The sequence below is a fragment of the Schistocerca gregaria genome, chromosome 3 (genome assembly GCF_023897955.1).
Source record: "Schistocerca gregaria isolate iqSchGreg1 chromosome 3, iqSchGreg1.2, whole genome shotgun sequence".
NCBI lineage: Eukaryota > Metazoa > Arthropoda > Insecta > Orthoptera > Acrididae > Schistocerca > Schistocerca gregaria.
Genome location: NC_064922.1, coordinates 509,991,953 through 510,010,970, shown reverse-complemented (window position 1 = coordinate 510,010,970; position 19,018 = coordinate 509,991,953). Strand labels below are relative to the sequence as shown.

The 19,018-nt window shown below is 45.5% G+C and overlaps 1 protein-coding gene across 2 annotated transcripts in view; it reads left to right on the top strand.

Moving 5' to 3' along the window:
- Positions 1-19,018, top strand: part of LOC126354674 (CYFIP-related Rac1 interactor B) — a 423,392-nt gene that overhangs the window by 288,337 nt on the left and 116,037 nt on the right. The window contains exon 3 of one of the 2 annotated variants that reach the window (XM_050004473.1): positions 815-909. The exons of the other annotated variant lie outside the window; for it this stretch is intronic. The gene's annotated coding sequence lies outside the window, so the exon portion shown is untranslated. The remainder of the gene's footprint in view (positions 1-814; positions 910-19,018) is intronic. 2 annotated transcript variants of the gene reach the window in all.

Below are 19,018 nucleotides of genomic sequence, written 5' to 3'. Positions count from 1 at the left end.
AAATCAAAAGAAACGGAAGAGCAGCGTGTAGTATAGCGTTGTTGTTGATGATGCTGTTGTTGTTGTCTTCTGTCCGAAGACTGGTTTCATGCAGCTCTCCATGCTACTTTGTCTGCGCAAGCCTCTTAGTTTTCAAATAACTACTGGTACCTACTATACTTCCTTCTGGAATCTGCTTACTGTATTCGTCTCTTGGTCTCACCTCTACGATTTTTACCTCCCCCCCCCCCCCCCCCACTTCCCTCCAACACTAAATTCGTGATCCCTTGATGTCTCAGAATGTGTCCTGTCAACCGATCCCTTCTTCTAGTCCGGCTGTGCCAAAAAAAAAAAAAGAAAAAAAAATCTTAGTAATTCTATTTAGTACCTCCTCATTTGTTACGTGATCTACCTGTCTAGTCTTCAACATTCTTCTCTAGCACCACATATCAAAAGCTTCTGTTCTGTTTTTGTCTAATTTTTGTTTATCGTCTACGTTTCCTTTCCATGCATGACTCACTCATGACAAAAGACTGGTTAATGCAACGAAAATATCTTGTTCTTATATTAAGTTATTCTATGAGTTGAAGATATTGGTATTATTATTTTAGGATCTACAGATTTTAACCTCCTGTCATTGTAGCACCATTGATTAAAAAGCAGGATGCAATCATGAGAAACCAGTAAACCCACTCGAAAGACCGTAAGCAACATTGTGATTTCTTGCTAGCTGAATGGGTTACGAAACCTCAAATAAGCATATACGAGGTGTAGTTATCAAGTTTTAATTACCCTCTCGAAAAAAGTTATATAATTGATTGTTGTTTCTTTGCAGGTACGTGTCTGCGTTCCTGCACCGGTTCAACATCGTGCCTCGAACTTTGGATAAATCAGGCCGCCATCTTCACGACGTACTAAATTCTTCATTGTGTGAGTTGCTCCCTGCCTCCCTCAGTTGAGGATTATTTTATTTATTTATTTATTTATTTAACCTGATCAGATTAGGGCCATCAGGCCCTCTCTTACATCGGACCAGTGTTCCACACATGCAGCATTTCACACATCAGAGTTACATCATGACAATAGTTTAAATGAGAATGTTAGCTTACTCTAGTGACAATATGAATAAAGAGTAGTGACTAAGACCTAATTAAGTAAATGCGGCAGTATTTTTACAACAGGTGCTATACATACAGATTATGATAAAAGCAATAATAAAATGTAATGGTAAACATGACTAAGACTTAATAAATTAAATGCTGGCAGTATTTTTACAGCAGGTGCTATACATACAGATTATGATAAAAGCAATAATAAGCAATAATAATAACAGTACAAAAAATCAAATAATAATGACAAACATAAGAAGGATTGGCAATAGTAACGAAGGTTTGTGCAGATGTACATAATATCTTGGTGTGTGAAGTAGATGTTTACTAGTTTGGGGATTTAAGGAGGGGGAAAGAGGGAAGTAATGAGGTGAAGTGCATTCATGTACAGAGGAAGGCATTACTGTTGCTTAAGTAGATACGTCATTAACTGTTTTTTGAAGCTGGACATGTTTTTAAGTTCTCTAACATAACGAGGGAGGTTATTCCAGAGTCGGGTTCCCGCTACTGTAAAGGACTTGGAGAAGGTGACTGAGCGATGCAGTGGAACGGAGAGGATTTTATTATAATGGGAACGATTACACCTCTGTTTTTTGACGATGACTTTTTAATTTATTAATAACATTTAATTACCGGTGGATGAAGTTCAGAAAGATGCGATTACTAATTTATTTATTCCTTTGTCGATAGCAGTCTACGGAATCAGAATAATTGAACCAGGACACGAGATTCTAATAACACCCGGCGTTCAGAAATGATTCATTCCAGGACGACGTTGCCTACACTAACGTTGATGTTAAATATTCTTCGCCCACGCGGCCGAACACGCATTGCGGCATCTCTTCCACATCTCTTAACGACTCCGGCCGACTCCTACTCCCGCCCTGTTCTGCTCACGCAAAAGCAAGCCACCGACTTTGATTGTCGTGACCAGAGAGGCTTATCTACGCGAAGCCACCGAGATTTATTTTCCTAACGATCAAGCTGCAGCAACGGTGATCTCACAATTGCACACTTTCTTCAAGTCGTGTTCTTTATTTTTGCCTTTACCCTGTACATACACGGGGTCAGCATGTTAATTATCGCATATGGCATTTAGGATGTCTATCCTGTCGCCACCCCTTTATCCCATGGAATGGATCTACATGGATACTCTGCAAATCACATTTAGGCGCCTGGCAGAGGGTTCATCGAACCAGCTTCACAATTCTCTATTATTCCAACCTCGCATAGCGCGCGGAAAGAACGAACACCTATATCTTTCCGTATGAGCTCTGATTTCTCTTATTTCATCGTGGTGATTGTTTCTCCCTATGTAGGTCGGTGTCAACAAAATATTTTCACATTCGGAGGAGAAGGTTGGTGATTGGAATTTCGTGAGAAGATTCAGTCGCAACGAAAAACGCCTTTCTTTTAATGATTTCCAGCCCAAATCCTGTATCATTTCTGTGACACTCTCTCACATATTTCGCGATAATACAAAGCGTGCTGCCCTTCTTTGAACTTTTTCGATGTACCCCGTCAGTCCTATCTGGTAAGGATCCCACACCGCGCAGCAGTATTCTAAAAGAGGACGTACAAGCGTAGTGTAGGCAGTCTCCTTAGTAGATCTGTTGCATTTTCTAAGTGTCCTGCCAATAAAACGCAGCCTTTGGTTAGCCCTCCCCACAACATTTTCTATGTTTTCCTTCCAATTTAGTTGTTCGTAATAGTGTGCGAACGTTTTCAAAATTCCTGAGAATCGTGTAACTGAGGCGATACGTGGGTACCAGCCCGATATTCACCTAGTCCGATGTGAGAAACCGCCTAAAAGTAACAAATCGACCCTGGTCTTTAATCTGACGGGCGGATTCGATCAAGGGCCGTAGCACCTGCCCGAATCCCGGAAGCAGCGTGCTGACACCCACGCCTATCATTTTTTCCCAAAAATTCCTTTCCTTCTTCGGCTACCTTCTCAGGCTATATATTTCAACTTCTCTTTTTTCTTTTTCGTTATTTAGTCTCTAGCCTGGAAATAAAATCTCTCCGTGTTCAAAATGAAAAAAAGTGGCGTAATTGTGTGCGTAACCGATTTTTAAAGTTTGTTGGCTTTGAAGGTGTTTAAGAGATGGCCACACTCCTGTCGTATTACCCTTTTGTCATTCTGTTAACCTCGCTTACTTGCCACCAAGGTTTTGCTTGCAGGTTCATTAGTAGAATACTAGAGAAATGCGATCCGTATACAAAAGTGATTGCTTTCAAAACACTCGTGCCACCTATCCGAGACTATCGCTCAGATGCGTGGGAACGATACGAAATAGGGCTACCAGGAGATATTGAGTGTATACAGAGAAGGGCAGCATCAGAGGTTCCAGATTACATGAACACTTGCCACTGTAAACATTATTTGTTCTTATAATAAATGTTTCATCAGCAGCAGCAAGGTGTTACGAGAAATACTCTTTAAATTAGTGTTTGTTCAGTATGTATTGCCAAAACCCAGATTATAATCCATCTGCGACACACAAACACAAACACACACACACACACACACACGCACACACACACACACACACACACACACACACACACACACACACACACAGCAGAGAGAGAGAGAGAGAGAGAGAGAGAGAGATTTGTTGCACCTATGCATAAGTGTTGTGGAGATTCTGAAGAAACTGAACTGTCAGACGCTTGAAGGTAGAGGTCAGCTTTCCAGGAAAAGATTACTTCCAAAGTTTCAGCTGCAATTTTCAAATAATGAAACTAGGAATATACTGCAACCGCACTAGTATCACTCCCATAGGGTTCGCGAGCACAAGATTAATTACAGCACACTCGGAGACACTTAAACCATCATTCCTTCCACTCAGCATACCGGAATAGAACGGGAAGTAGCTGTAGTAACAGTTACAATGGTATGTACCCTTTGCCATGCACCTCACAGTGATATGGAGACTATAATGTAGGCTACATAAAAATTATGTTAGCTCTCTCTTCCTGTCTCCTGTCTCTCCCTCCCTCCCCCCCCCTCTCTCTCTCTCTCTCTCTCTCTCTCTCTCTCAAAATGGCTCTGAGCACTATGGGACTCAACATCTTAGGTCATAAGTCCCCTAGAACTTAGAACTACTTAAATCTAACTAACCTAAGGACATCACACACACCCATGCCCGAGGCAGGATTCGAACCTGCGACCGTAGCAGCCCCGAGTTCCGGACTGCAGCGCCAGAACCGCACGGCCACCGCGGCCGGCTTCTCTCTCTCTCTCTCTCTCTCTCTCTCTCTCTGTGTGTGTGTGTGTGTGTGTGTGTGTGTGTGTGTGTGTGTGTGTGTGTGTCGCAGATAGCTTGTAATAGGGATCCGCCATTGGCGTTTTGGTAATACATACTGAACAAACACTAACTTAGGGAGTATTTCTGGTAATACGTTGCAGTTCACAGAAAGATAGAATGATCACACATTGCTGCTGATGATGAAACGTTTATTATCAGAACAAACGATGTTTACAGTGGTAAGTGTCCATATAACAGCGCCGGGAATGCAGGAGAGAGGGATGCGTTTCTCATTTAATGGAAGAGTGACTACACAGAAATGTGAGCTGTACTTGCCCTTTGTACAAGTTACAGTAAACTATGATTGAAACTTGGAAGTGTAGTAGCTATAACAGTATTCCGCTATTATAGAATTCCCCTTGTCGTTATAGACGTTTAAGTAAAAATCATCATACTACTGCCAATACCTTTGAATTACAGAATTCTCTTTTTTCTCTTGTACTATTGGATTATTCTTTATTTCGTTATTCAGAAATTGCCAAGGAAATTATAACTTTTTTTTTTTTACAAATAACACATCGATTAATTGTATTCTTAAGTTGTGGATCACAAGCGTTCCATTTCACACCATCATACCTCCTTTTTACTGTCGTCTTTCAAAATGGTTTGCGTTTTCTTTTTCAATATTTTTTCTAATTTCTCCTTTAATGTTGCTTATATTTCAAGCAAGTTAGCTAGCGCAACGATAAACGTGGGCATTTCAGTTAAGTTACAGCGTGGATTATAGGACTCGAATCAGTAGTTTCGGGGAACTACTTCTCTATGCAAAACAATCGAAACTAGAAACCAGGCATAGTCTGCAGCTACGGAAGCTGTATTACCCCACTTATAAGAACGGGCCTCATCATGTTCTTATACGGGCGTTCTCAGAATACTGTGCTAACTTTTATTGCTTCGCTGAATCTCCTGGCCCTCCTTTCAAAATGTAACATTAAGCGGCAGCGAGACACACGATACGCCGGCGTTGCTGGAACCAAGCCTGTATACGGAGTTTCGTCGCAGGACGTGCTTCAGAAGTACTGCGAAACTTCCACTCGCGAAGGGAGGTCCAAGCCAACTGTTGGGAATTCTTTATTTCCTCGTACATCTACTTATTTGTAATTAGCGACCCGCCCTCGCTTCGTGTAATAGCATGAAGTACGAGGGGCGTACAGTAAGTAACACAACATATTTTTTGTCTGAAAGCAGACTGGTTTATGCAGGATTCCAGTACACCATATTATTCCCCATCCCATTCTTTTGGCTACAAAACCCTATTTTCAACCTAATCTCTGTACAATGTGACGGCCTTACGCCACCTTACTGGGAGACCCTGTATGTCGTCATGGTGCCACTCCATTCGTCGACGCCGGAGCCAACGTCTTGCAGCATCAGTGACCTCCCTATCATCCACAGACTGCTTCCCGCGGAGTGTATCCTTCATTGGGCCAAACAGAAGGAAGACGATAGGTGCTTCTGTTAGGCGGCGAAGAACCCAGCGGGCACACTCCTTTGAGTACCCCAACTGGTACCCTCCCGGTTAGTTGATCGGTCTAACGCACGGCTTTCCGGAGCGGGAAGGAGCGCCTGGTCCCCGACACGAATCCGCCCGGCGGACTTGTGACGAGGTCCGGTGAGCCGGGCAGTCTGTGGATGGTTTTTAGGCGGTTTTCCATCTGCCTCGGCAAATGCGGACTGGTTCCCCTTATTCCGCCTCAGCTACACTATGTCGCTGATTGCTGCGCAAACAAGTTCTCCACGTACGCGTAAACCAGCATTACTCTACCACGCAAACATAGGGGTTACACTCCTCTGGTGTGAGATGTTGCCCGGGGGGGGGGGGGGGGGGGCGGTCCACCGGGGACCGAACAGCACAATAACCCTGGGTTCGGTGTGGGGCGGCGGAGATGTGAAGTGGACTGCGGTAGTCGTCGTGGGGTTGTGGACCGGCTGCGGCGGGGACGCAGCCTCTCCGTCGTTTCTAGGTCCCCGGTAAATATACAACATACATACAACCCCAACTGGTGGACGAGTGTGTCAGCACTGCCAACAGAGACGTCCAGTTGTGCAGCGAGACCCTTGACTGTGATCCGTCGATCACTTCGGATGAGAGTGCACGCACGTTCCAACATTGCAGGAGTCACAGCTGTGTGAGGCCGGCCGGCACGCGGAACATCTGAGAGGTTTACGCGACCTTCTTGCGATGATCACAGGTGCCTCGTCCAGCGACTCGCCGTGCTTTTGTTCAGTGCCAGGTCTCCGTAGACACTCTGCAAACGCTTATGAATACCTGAGACGCTCTGGTTTTCCGCCAGAAGAATCTCGATGACTGCTCTCTGCTAGGAACGCACCTCCGTTACAGACGCCATTTTTAAGGCTACGTATTGCGCCGCTGCCAACCGAAACTTCTTGAAACTATGAGGGCTGAAGCGGGAGTACTCCATGATATGGTGCAATAAATTACACTTTTTTTTCAGCCGAGCCTGCAGGAGAAAAAAAAGTGTTGCATTATTTAACGTCCCTCGTCTCAACAGCAAGAAGACTTGTCTAGTGTAATGGGTATAAGTATACTGTATACCCAAGCCTTCCTTGTGAATAAGGTGTCTGTTAGTGAAAATCGCATCAAAATCCCTGCAGCAGCTTTGAGATTGGCCTGCACATACAGGCAGATAAAAGTGGTGATGAACTTTATAATATGTAAAGAAGATGTCCCATTAGCTAAAAAAAATTCGAGATTCGATTAATAACAAATATTGAGAAACATTAATATGGTGATTTTAAGACTTCTACATATTCACTCTCCCTCTCCACGCTTTGAGTGCACAGCATAGAACTTTTATAAAACCATGTAAAACTGTCAGAAAAGTCCTGCTTTGGAATGTTGTTCAACTCGTGAGTCCCACTCGTTTGGATGTAGGTTATGTCCTCAAACCGTTGACTCTCCGTGTGAATTCCTGCACTTTGTTGTTTTATTGTAGGTTCCTATTGATAACACCAAGTCTCGTCGCCCGTGACCTTTTTTTTCTTTTCAGTAAAGAATTGTCCGTGTTTTGAATTTCAATCAAGTCGCTGCACACGCCCACGCGTCGTCGTTTTTGTTCGGGAGTCGAGGTGTGCGAGACAAACATTTCACACATTTCTCTTTTCTGGAAGACATTCTGGGGACTGTCTTGAACATTTTATTCAGAGTTGTTGCTCCACTGCTATTTTGTGACACAACAACGTTGACGCAATACGGCCGCACGTCCATTACTTAACACTGCCTGCCCATAACTGAGTGGTCGAATGCACATCCGTTGCTTACAGGTGTTAGTTCGACCAACCATCGTACTTAATGAGGTGACGCACTTACACGCCAGGAATAAAATCAGTCTAGGAACTTTTATGACGGACGGTGTATGTGTAAATGTACAGAGCCCGACCAAGGTCACTGTTCTCTGGGGTTGTAACGGGTGTTGGCTTTACTGCTTTTCCGCTAGATATTACCTCCTGTGTAGCTCCCATTGCCACGAAATGTCACTCCAAAGCCAATTAAATATGAAACACACAACAATACAACTATGTCCTCGCGAATCAGTGTATCTACACTCCTGGAAATGGAAAAAAGAACACATTGACACCGGTGTGTCAGACCCACCATACTTGCTCCGGACACTGCGAGAGGGCTGTACAAGCAATGATCACACGCACGGCACAGCGGACACACCAGGAACCGCGGTGTTGGCCGTCGAATGGCGCTAGCTGCGCAGCATTTGTGCACCGCCGCCGTCAGTGTCAGCCAGTTTGCCGTGGCATACGGAGCTCCATCGCAGTCTTTAACACTGGTAGCATGCCGCGACAGCGTGGACGTGAACCGTATGTGCAGTTGACGGACTTTGAGCGAGGGCGTACAGTGGGCATGCGGGAGGCCGGGTGGACGTACCGCCGAATTGCTCAACACGTGGGGCGTGAGGTCTCCACAGTACATCGATGTTGTCGCCAGTGGTCGGCGGAAGGTGCACGTACCCGTCGACCTGGGACCGGACCGCAGCGACGCACGGATGCACGCCAAGATCCTACGCAGTGCCGTAGGGGACCGCACCGCCACTTCCCAGCAAATTAGGGACACTGTTGCTCCTGGAGTATCGGCGAGGACCATTCGCAACCGTCTCCATGAAGCTGGGCTACGGTCCCGCACACCGTTAGGCCGTCTTCCGCTCACGCCCCAACATCGTGCAGCCCGCCTCCAGTGGTGTCGCGACAGGCGTGAATGGAGGGACGAATGGAGACATGTCGTCTTCAGCGATGAGAGTCGCTTCTGCCTTGGTGCCAATGATGGTCGTATGCATGTTTGGCGCCGTGCAGGTGAGCGCCACAATCAGGACTGCATACGACCGAGGCACACAGGAACAACACCCGGCATCATGGTGTGGGGAGCGATCTCCTACACTGGCCGTACACCTCTGGTGATCGTCGAGGGGACACTGAATAGTGCACAGTACATCCAAACCGTCATCGAACCCATCGTTCTACCATTCCTAGACCGGCAAGGGAACTTGCTGTTCCAACAGGACAATGCACGTCCGCATGTATCCCGTGCCACCCAACGTGCTCTAGAAGGTGTAAGTCAACTACCCTGGCCAGCAAGATCTCCGGATCTGTCCCCCATTGAGCATGTTTGGGACTGGATGAAGCGTCGTCTCACGCGGTCTGCACGTCCAGCACGAACGCTGGTCCAACTGAGGCGCCAGGTGGAAATGGCATGGCAAGCCGTTCCACAGGACTACATCCAGCATCTCTACGATCGTCTCCATGGGAGAATAGCAGCCTGCATTGCTGTGAAAGGTGGATATACACTGTACTAGTGCCGACATTGTGCATGCTCTATTGCCTGTGTCTATGTGCCTGTGGTTCTGACAGTGTGATCATGTTATGTATCTGACCCCAGGAATGTGTCAATAAAGTTTCCCCTTCCTGGGACAATGAATTCACGGTGTTCTTATTTCAATTTCCAGGAGTGTATTAGTAGGAAACCGCATCAAAATATTTGCAACAGTTACTGAAATTAGGATTAGCAAACAGAAAAACGTGGCAGGGGGCTTTAAGTTGTAATATGTATAGATTAATGCGCGGTAGAAATATTCGAGGGTAATAAGTTTTCGTTACTGGTAGTCTGGAAATTAATCATTCCTCACCTTACAGATTCCGAGAACTTACAGACTTGAGTTCATTTCTACTTCTCTTTTGTGTTCTCCGCCTCTCATTGTTCATGAACTGACTTCTTGTTACAAGTAGAAGATTGACTATACGTTAGCCGTGCTATGGTTGTCGTCTTCCCGTACGTCTTTACTACTGTCATAACTCTAAGCAGCTTTCTGGCTTGTAAGAGGACACTTATTAGGATTGTGAAGTAAGTTAATCAGTTTAATGTGATCCCAGCGAGCCCTGAGTCGCAAAGAACGCACCGACATTCGCCCATTTGTATGTACGAAATACGACAATGTATAATTGAAAACGTTGACATGAAATTGACCCCGCTGATCGATTCAGAGTGTTCTCTGGACCAAAATTCGAACTGGGATCTTTTTTTCTCGTAAGCAGCGTCCTTTCAATTGAGCCATAAGGGCACTCCTTGCTACTCGTGCGTAAGTAGCGACGAATATAATGTAATCGAATTATTGCAGCACATTTTTTTAGAATGAAAAACACACGCTCTGAATTTCCTACTCGAATTAATTTAGATACTTAACCAGCTTACGAGACTACATTCAAGTGAGAACCGACTAACGTTGTCAAAGGCTAATAACCTTGAAAATACATATTTAACATTCGAAACTAAGGTGCTAATAGTGATTCTTGGCAGTTCTACTTTTACAATAAAAGAATAATTTATACCTAAGCACTGTGTTAAACGTTGTGTGCTTTGTTTCACACAAATCTTTCCATGTACACTCACGTTTATAAAAAACACAACACTTTGAACGACTAGAGATACAACGTTTATATTCACAGGATACGTACATTAATTAGTATGTTCTGCAAATGTCGGCCAGCTGGTTCAAGGTCAACATCGATATCGCGGAGCAACACCACCTACCGGTAAGATGTGCGTGCGACTCTCTTTGTCGCTAAAAACCGAAGGTAATGGATCAGTGCGACCTGAGCAGACGTTCAGGATGCCTTTCAGATGTATGCGCGAACCGTACCATCAAATCAGTGAGTTTGAAAGAGGGAGCATTATGTGCATGAGAGAATGTGATGCATCCATCCGGGAAATTGCTGTTCGTGTGGGGCGTAGTGTTTTGGCGGTGCAGCGGGTATGTATGGAATGGTTCACGGGAGGCCATAGAGCACGACGAGATGGGTCAGGTCGCACCATCCAGATCACTCCCCGTCTCACCCGAATGACATTGCAGGACAGATCTGCGTCCTCAACTCTGGCACAGTAGTGGAGGCTCGCCGCAGACAGGGGGAGCGGCTTCACAGTGACCGCACGAAACATACAGGCCTTATGGTGTGGGGTGTTATTTCGCACAACCAAAAATCACAGCTGGTGCGTGTCCTGGGCAGTGTGACCTGAGTGACCTGCGTGAATGACAGCCTGCGATCCGTAACTATACCCTTTCTGTTCAGCATCTCAGACGCCATTTTTCACCAAGACAAGGCACGACCACATGTTGCTGCAAGAACACATATCATCTTGGTGTCACACAATGTCACACTTTTGCCCTGACCCGTCATCACCCGACGTGTCGCCAAACGAAAATGTGTAGGATATGGTGAACGGCGGGTCCAGCGCAGTGCCGACCACTACAGATAAACTTTGGAGCCAGGTGAATGCAGCATCGATGGCTATACCACAGGACGCCATTCGCGCCTTATACGCGTCGATGCCATCACGCATGGAACAAGTTATGAGGGCCCATAGCTGATTCTGTGCCTCCTAGGCAACAGGACACATGCTGAACCGAGGTGACTGAAATACTAATCATTTCTGCAGAACCTACTAATGTACATGTCTTGTGAATATGAACAGCCTATTATTTCTAATCGTTCGAGGTGTTCTGTTATTTTTTTCTGAACATGAATGTATGCCACTGTTAAGCTTCACCTAATTCTCGAAACCAACTACCTCTACTTCCTTGTCACATCTCACACTCACTGTTCCACCCCCATTTTTAGTCTGACTACATTCCCTTAGAATGTATACTACTGGCCATTAAAATTGCTGCACCAAGAAGAAATGCAGATCATAAACGGGTATTCATTGGACAAATATATTATGCTAGAACTAACATGTCATTACATTTTCACGCAATTTGGGTGCATAGATCCTGAGAAATCAGCACCCAGAACAACCACCACTGGCCGTAATAACGGCCTTGATACGCCTGGGCATTGAGTCAAACAGAGCTTGGATGGCGTGTAGAGATACAGCTGCCCATGCAACTTTAATACGATACCACAGTTCATCAATAGTAGAGACTGGCGTATTGTGACGAACCAGTTGCTCCGACACCATTGACCAGACGTTTTCAGTTGGTGAGAGATCTGGAGAATGTGCAGGCCAGGGCAGCAGTCGAACATTTTCTGTATCCAGAAAGGCCCGGATAGGACCTCCAACATGCGGTCGTGCAGTATCCTGCTGAAATGTAGGGTTTCGCAGGGATCGAATGAAAGGTAGAGCCACGGGTCGTAACACATCTGAAATGTAACGTCCACTGTTTAAAGTGCCGTCAATGCGAGCAAGAGGTGACCAAGACGTGTAACCAATGGCACCCCATACCATCAAGCCGGGTGATACGCCAGTATGGCGATGACGAATACACCCTTCCAATGTGCGTTCACCGCAATGTCGCCAAACACGGATGCGACCATCATGATGCTGTAAACAGAACCTGGATTCATCCGAAAAAATGACGTTTTGCCATTCGTGCATCCAGGTTCGTCGTTGAGTATACCATCGCAGGTGCTCCCGTCTGTGATCCAGCATCAAGGGTAACCGCAGCCATGGTCTCCTAGGTGATAGTCCATACTGCTGCAAATGTCGTCGAACTGTTCGTGCAGATGGTTGTTATCTTGCAAACGTCCCCATCCGTTGACTCAGGGATCGAGACGTGGTTGCACGATCCGTTACAGCCATGCGGATACGATACCTGTCTTCTCGACTGCTAGTGATACGAGGCCGTTGGGATCCAGCACGGCGTTCCGTATTACCCTCCTGAATCCACCGATTCCATATTCTGCTAACAGTCATTGGATCTCGACCAACGCTAGCAGCAATGTCGCGATACGATAAACCGCAATCGCGAATGGCTACAATCCGACCTTTATCAAAGTCGGAAACGTGATGGAACACGTTTCTCCCCCATACACGAGGCATCGCAACGACTTTTTACCAGACAACGCCGGTGAACTGCCGTTGGTTGGAAACTTTCGTCATGTCAGCACGTTGTAGGTATCGCCACCGGTGCCAACCTTGTGTGAATGCTCTGAAAAGCTAATCATTTGCAGACGATAGCATCTTCTTCCTGTCGGTTAAATTTCTAGTCTGTAGCACGTCATCCTCGTGGTGTAGCAATTTTAATGGCCAGTAGTGTAACTAATGTATAGCCATAAGCCAACTTTTACTTCTATTATGCAGCATAGATTTGTTTCGATATACACTTCCTTTATTCCAGTTTGTTCTGTATTTTTCCCACTCACATGAATTGTCTAATTTTTCTTTTTCGGTACCTGTCTTCTGACTGGTGTGGTGCAGCCCACCACGATTTCCTCTCCCGTGCTACCCTCTTCATCTCGGAGCAGCACCTACACACAGTGTCCCCATTATTTGTCGTTTATTTTCTTACCTCTTTATTCCTCTTTATTATAAACTAGCAGAGTATGTATTTATTCCAATATTCTATCAGTTCGTCTCCTCCTTCCCCCTCTCTTGGGCCATCTGCCCCTCTGCCCTCTCTTTCCATATGGTTACCCCTCTCTCTGTCTCCATCTGTTCCTCCCCTCCCCTCTGCCTATCTACTCCTTCCGCTTTTGTCCATCTCCTCTTCCCCCTCTACCTCTTGATCACCCACTCTAAGCCCATGTTGTTTTCCCCCATCTCTCTGTCCATCTTCTCTTCCCCCTCTCTCAGTCCCTCTTCTTTTTCCCCTTTGTTGCTGCCCACTGCCTCCTCCATCTCCTCGTCTTTCCTTTGTCTGTCCATGTCCTTGTCTCCCCTCTCTCTCCATATCCTCCTCTCTCTGTCCATTTCCACCTCTTCCCCCCCCCCTCTCTCTCTCTCCATCTCCTCTTCCCCCTCTGTCTGCCATTTTCCCCTCGCCTCTCTCTGTCCATTTCCCCCTCCTCTCACTCTGTTCATCTTGTACTCCCCCTCTTCTGACCATCGCCTCCTCCATCTATCCATCTCTTCTTCCCTCCGTCTCTGCCTGTCTCTCCTCAGTTTCTCTGTCCATTATCCATCTCTGCCTTCTCTCCATCCCTTCTTCTTCCCTTTCCCTGTCCAACCCCTCTCCCTCCTCTCTGTATCCAACTCCTCGTGCTCCTTATTTGTGTCTGTCTCCTCGTCCCCCCCCCCCTCTCTTTCTCTCTGCCCTACTCCCCAGCTCTCTCTGTCCAAGTTATCATCCCATCCCCAACAAGAGATAGTTGGGTCCTACGCCAGATTATATTTCTTTTCAGATGGCAAGTAATATGTGTACCAGGATTACTTGAACCGATTTTTACCTATGGCTTCACCCACGTAGGCACATGTCACATATATTTCCCATATAGTTGATATATTTCACACATATTTCACCTGAATCTCCAGCGAATTTCATCCTACAGTTTTCAAGTAGCTCAAGGTTTATGACGTCCAGAGTTGTATGTAGATATTGTCTGCGATATCTGTTTGAATAGAATTATAGTAAAGAAGCAACGTCATGCATGAAGCGGCAGTTTTCCACACATCTCAGTGTAAATGACGTAATGTGTCATACGATGATATCCTTTTACAAGTACATTCGTTGCTGTATGTAAATGTCTTCAAAATGATTTGGAACTGTTGGTGTAAGAAAGAAGTAATATATTAAAAGGTCATGTCTGATGCATGATCAGCGAAAATGTAGTAAGGGATAAACTTTGTCCTTTCATAATTTTGCTGGTGTATCAGCGAGAAAAAGTCTCGTAAAGGTTTCAAACTGGGTGTGGAAAAAAAGGAAAGAAGACTTGGTTTAACGTCCCATCCATATCGACATCAATAGAGAGGGAGCACAACCTCGGATAGTGTCAAGTATGGGGAAGAAAATCGGTCGTGCCCTTCCAATGGAACCATTCCGCCATTTGCCTGAATCGATTTAGGGAAATCACGGAAAACCTAAATCAGGATGGCCGGAAGTGGGTTTAAACCGTCGTTCTCGCGAATGCGAGTCCAGTGTACTAACCACTAGCGCCAACTCGTTCGGTAAAGTATGTGTTAAGTTGAAACTTCCTGGCAGATTAAAACTGTGTGCCCGACCGAGACTCGAACTCGGGACCTTTGCCTTTCGCGGGCAAGTGCTCTACCAACTGAGCTACCGAAGCACGACTCACGCCCGTTACTCACAGCTTTACTTCTGCCAGTATCCGTCTCCTACCTTCCAAACTTTACAGAAGCTCTTCTGCGAACCTTGCAGAACTAGCACTCCTGAAAGAAAGGACATTGCGTGAGTCGTGCTTCGGTAGCTCAGTTGGTAGAGCACTTGCCCGCGAAAGGCAAAGGTCCCGAGTTCGAGTCTCGGTCGGGCACACAGTTTTAACCTGCCAGGAAGTTTCATATCAGCGCACACTCCGCTGCAGAGTGAAAATCTCATTCTGGAAACATCCCCCAGGCTGTGGCTTAGCCATGTCTCCGCAATATCCTTTCTTTCAGGAGTGCTAGTTCTGCAAGGTTCGCAGAAGAGTTCTGTAAAGTTTGGAAGGTAGGAGACGGATACTGGCAGAAGTAAAGCTGTGAGTACCGGGCGTGAGTCGTGCTTCGGTAGCTCAGTTGGTAGAGCACTTGCCTGCGAAAGGCAAAGGTCCCGAGTTCGAGTCTCGGTCGGGCACACAGTTTTAATCTGCCAGGAAGTTTCATATCAGCGCACACTCCGCTGCAGAGTGAAAATCTCATTCTGGATATGTGTTAAGTTGCTCGCAAATCACGAAGTGCAGTCGTTCTCAAATACCGGATTAATACATTTTGGCTATTTGCGCGTAATTAGCTACACTACTTTTTCACCCCAGCCCGATCCCTTTGAGAGGTAGGTCATTCTTACCCCCTTATTGATTCCTACGAGACAGTAAGTGATATGTGTATCAAGTTTGTCTGAAACCGATCTAGTGATTTAGGAGGAGATGTGGCACATACATGCAACGGTGCTGAAAAGTAATACATCCGAATTTTTTATGTGAAAACCATTAATGCTTAAAAAATTTATCAACATTCTCTTCCTTTATCCTTCATGTCTACATTTTTATTTCTCAATTAGTCGCTCTGGCAACGAACATATTTTTCCCAACATGATAATAGTTTTTTTGTACCGTCACTGTAGAATGTTTGACTCTGTTAATGGAGCACAACTTCAAATCTGCTTCTTCGCTTCATCACTATCAAATTGATGTCGTCGGCGGTGTTCTTTAAGTTCTGGAAACCGATGAAAATCTGTCGGGATCAAGTCGAGATTGTATGGAGGCTAATCGATAATAGTGAACCCAAGGCGTCGGAATGTTGCAGATGTTGCAACGCTTGTGTGTGGCATAGCTTTGTCTAGCTGAAGGAGAGGTTGCTCCATATATGGACGAATCCTCCGAGTTCGAAGCGATTACAGCACGCTGTTCCTTACCTACCGACGTAGTTACGTTACACTCCACCATGTTACACTTTACAGTTCGAAGTTCTCTAGAGGCACAGGTCTGAAAATATGTTGACATCAAGAATAAAGATGTAGAGTGTTAATAACGTTATAATATTTATGGATAATTATCCACTTGATTGCAATGTAGTATAAAAACAACTAGAACATCGCTTGAAGGTCTCTCGGGCATGCAGCCGGGTTGACTGACAGTCAATAGGAGTAACCTGATGATGATGACACGTCACGCCGTCACAAATTCCTTCTACAACGACCAAACGACCAGTCAACCCGGCCGCATGACCCGAGAGACCTTCAAGCATCTCATTCGCCGGGAAAATATTCGAACAAACTAGAACATCTTTACTGGGTGTAGCTTGTCAATCTGAAAAGACTGATCAAAACATGACTGTTAACGTACAAAACCAGACCAGACGCATGTTGTCCCCCAACACTTTCCGTCCTGTATGACTTCCCCAAGTATCACGAAAGTTGTTCCCTGACTCCTTAAGACTTTTCATATTATGCTGCCCCTCCTTCTAGCTACAGTTTTTAAATCCGCCTTTCCTCCTCGATTTTGCGGAGAACATACTCGTTTCTACTGTTATTTCTCCACTTAACTTTTATAATACTACAGCTCAGACACTTTGTATCTGCTTAATTTATGCTACGCAATGCTATTACTATAATAAACTCGTTAGAGTAACTGTGTATAGAACCAGACAACGTATAGGCGGCAAAAATCTCTGTGTTACTACGCAGCTTAGACTATCTGCGTCCATCATTTGCCTTTATGACAGCATGGTCCGCCCCGACAGCTGAGTGGTCAGCGTAACGGATTGCGTCCTGCGGGCCCGTGTCCGATTCCCGTTGGGTCGGGGATTTTCTCCGCTCAGGGGCTGGGTGTTGTGCTGTCTTCATCATCGTTTCATCCCCATCCGGCGCGCAGGTCGCCCAATGTGACGTCGAATGTAATAAGAGCTGCATCAAGGCGGCCGGACCCGCCCCGCAAGAGGCCTCCCGGCCAATGACGCCAAACGCTCATTTCCATGACAGCATGAACCCTGCTGCGGGCAAGGTTAGTGAGGTGCCTGAAAGTACATGCAGGAATGGCATCGCATCCTTTCACAAGAGCCGAAACCAGAGAAGATATTGATGTTAGACATTGTGGACTGGAATGATGTCGATTTTCTATCTCATCCTGAAGATGTCCCGTTGGTTTCATGTCGGGAATCTGCGCAGACCAGTACCTTGCAGCAATATTGCTGTCCACAAACCATTCCCTCACAGATGCTGAACTGTTTGTTTACTGTAAGAAGTGCGCAATGTTGTAAAATTTGTTAATATCGTTTCGCATTTATCGTTTTCATAAGCGGAATAAGAGGATCACACCCTGACCACGAAAAACACTCCATACTTTAACACCATCTCCTGCGTACTTCATTGGTGGTTCTACATTTGACGGTAGGTAACCGTCTCAAGGCATTAGCTAAATGGTTCAAATGGATCTGAGCACTATGGGACTTAACAGCTATGGTCATCAGCCCCCTAGAACTTAGAACTACTTAAACCTAACTAACCTAAGGACATCACACAACACCCAGTCATCATTAGCTAAACCCTAGCTATCCATCGTACTACCACTTGGTGCAGTATGATACATCACCCCAAGCCATTCGTTTCCAGTCATCCATTGTCCAGTGGAGTCGCTGTTAATGCCACCGCAAGCTTCGCAGAACTGCACTGACTGCAAAAATGTGTGACTTGTGAGGAGCTGCTATACCATTGTAGACCGTAACCTCTCCCGACATCTGTATTGTATAGGGGTATCAGATACTGTATGTATCGCTACAAGATCAAGAGGCGCTTCAAGAACCATCCTGAACACTTGTTGAACAAACAAACAGACTTCAGTTACTCTCCGATTTTTGATGCTGCTAAACATGACTGACAATCTATTCAAACTTTGTTGAACTGTGGTTAGTATAAATCAGTGTGACTGTTATTTGCTTATTGTGGCATTCTCTGATTGTTTAGAAGTAATTAATGTCTTTGTTGATAGTAAACTATTTGCCGTTTACGTTTGTAGCATGTCTCACAAAATCTGCTAGACAATAAGATAATAAAGCGAAACACAGGTCATAACTATTGTAATTAATGAAATGAGTGGCATGGAAGTATGGTTTGTTGACACGAATCATTGCCCTTTAAAAGGCGCCTGCTGTCAATTTACATTCTAAACCAGGCCTCATCAGAGACGAAATGTATCTTACACTGATCTGTAGTCGACAGTACGTTTGCGTGCCCACTGCAAACGCTTCCACCTGTGAGGAGCGATTCGCACATGGTCGGCCGCCAAGCATAAGTATCACCTTCGCGAAGCCTTCTGCGCCCAGTAAGCGATGGTGACTTCTTCCCAGTGGTTACAACAAGAACGCAGCGTGGCAGAGATTTTGGTATGGACCTACCACTTTAAGTGCTTAACAGAAAACATCGGGCATAGGAGAACTTCGTAGCTGTAGCCCTGTGGACACCAAGCGTGTGGTTAGGTACTACCATCAACTAGAAATAACAAACGGATTAATCTTTAACTACTCTTGAGTTTGACCAGTCTCTAATCTGACAATCCCCCCTCCCCCCCAAATCCTACACTTGTACATACTAGTTGCCATTAAAATTGCTACACCACGAAGATGACGTGCTACAGACGCGAAATTTAAGCGGCAGGAACAAGATGCTGTGATATGCAAATGATTAGCTTTTCAGAGCATTCACTCAAAGTTGGCGCCGGTGGCGACAACTA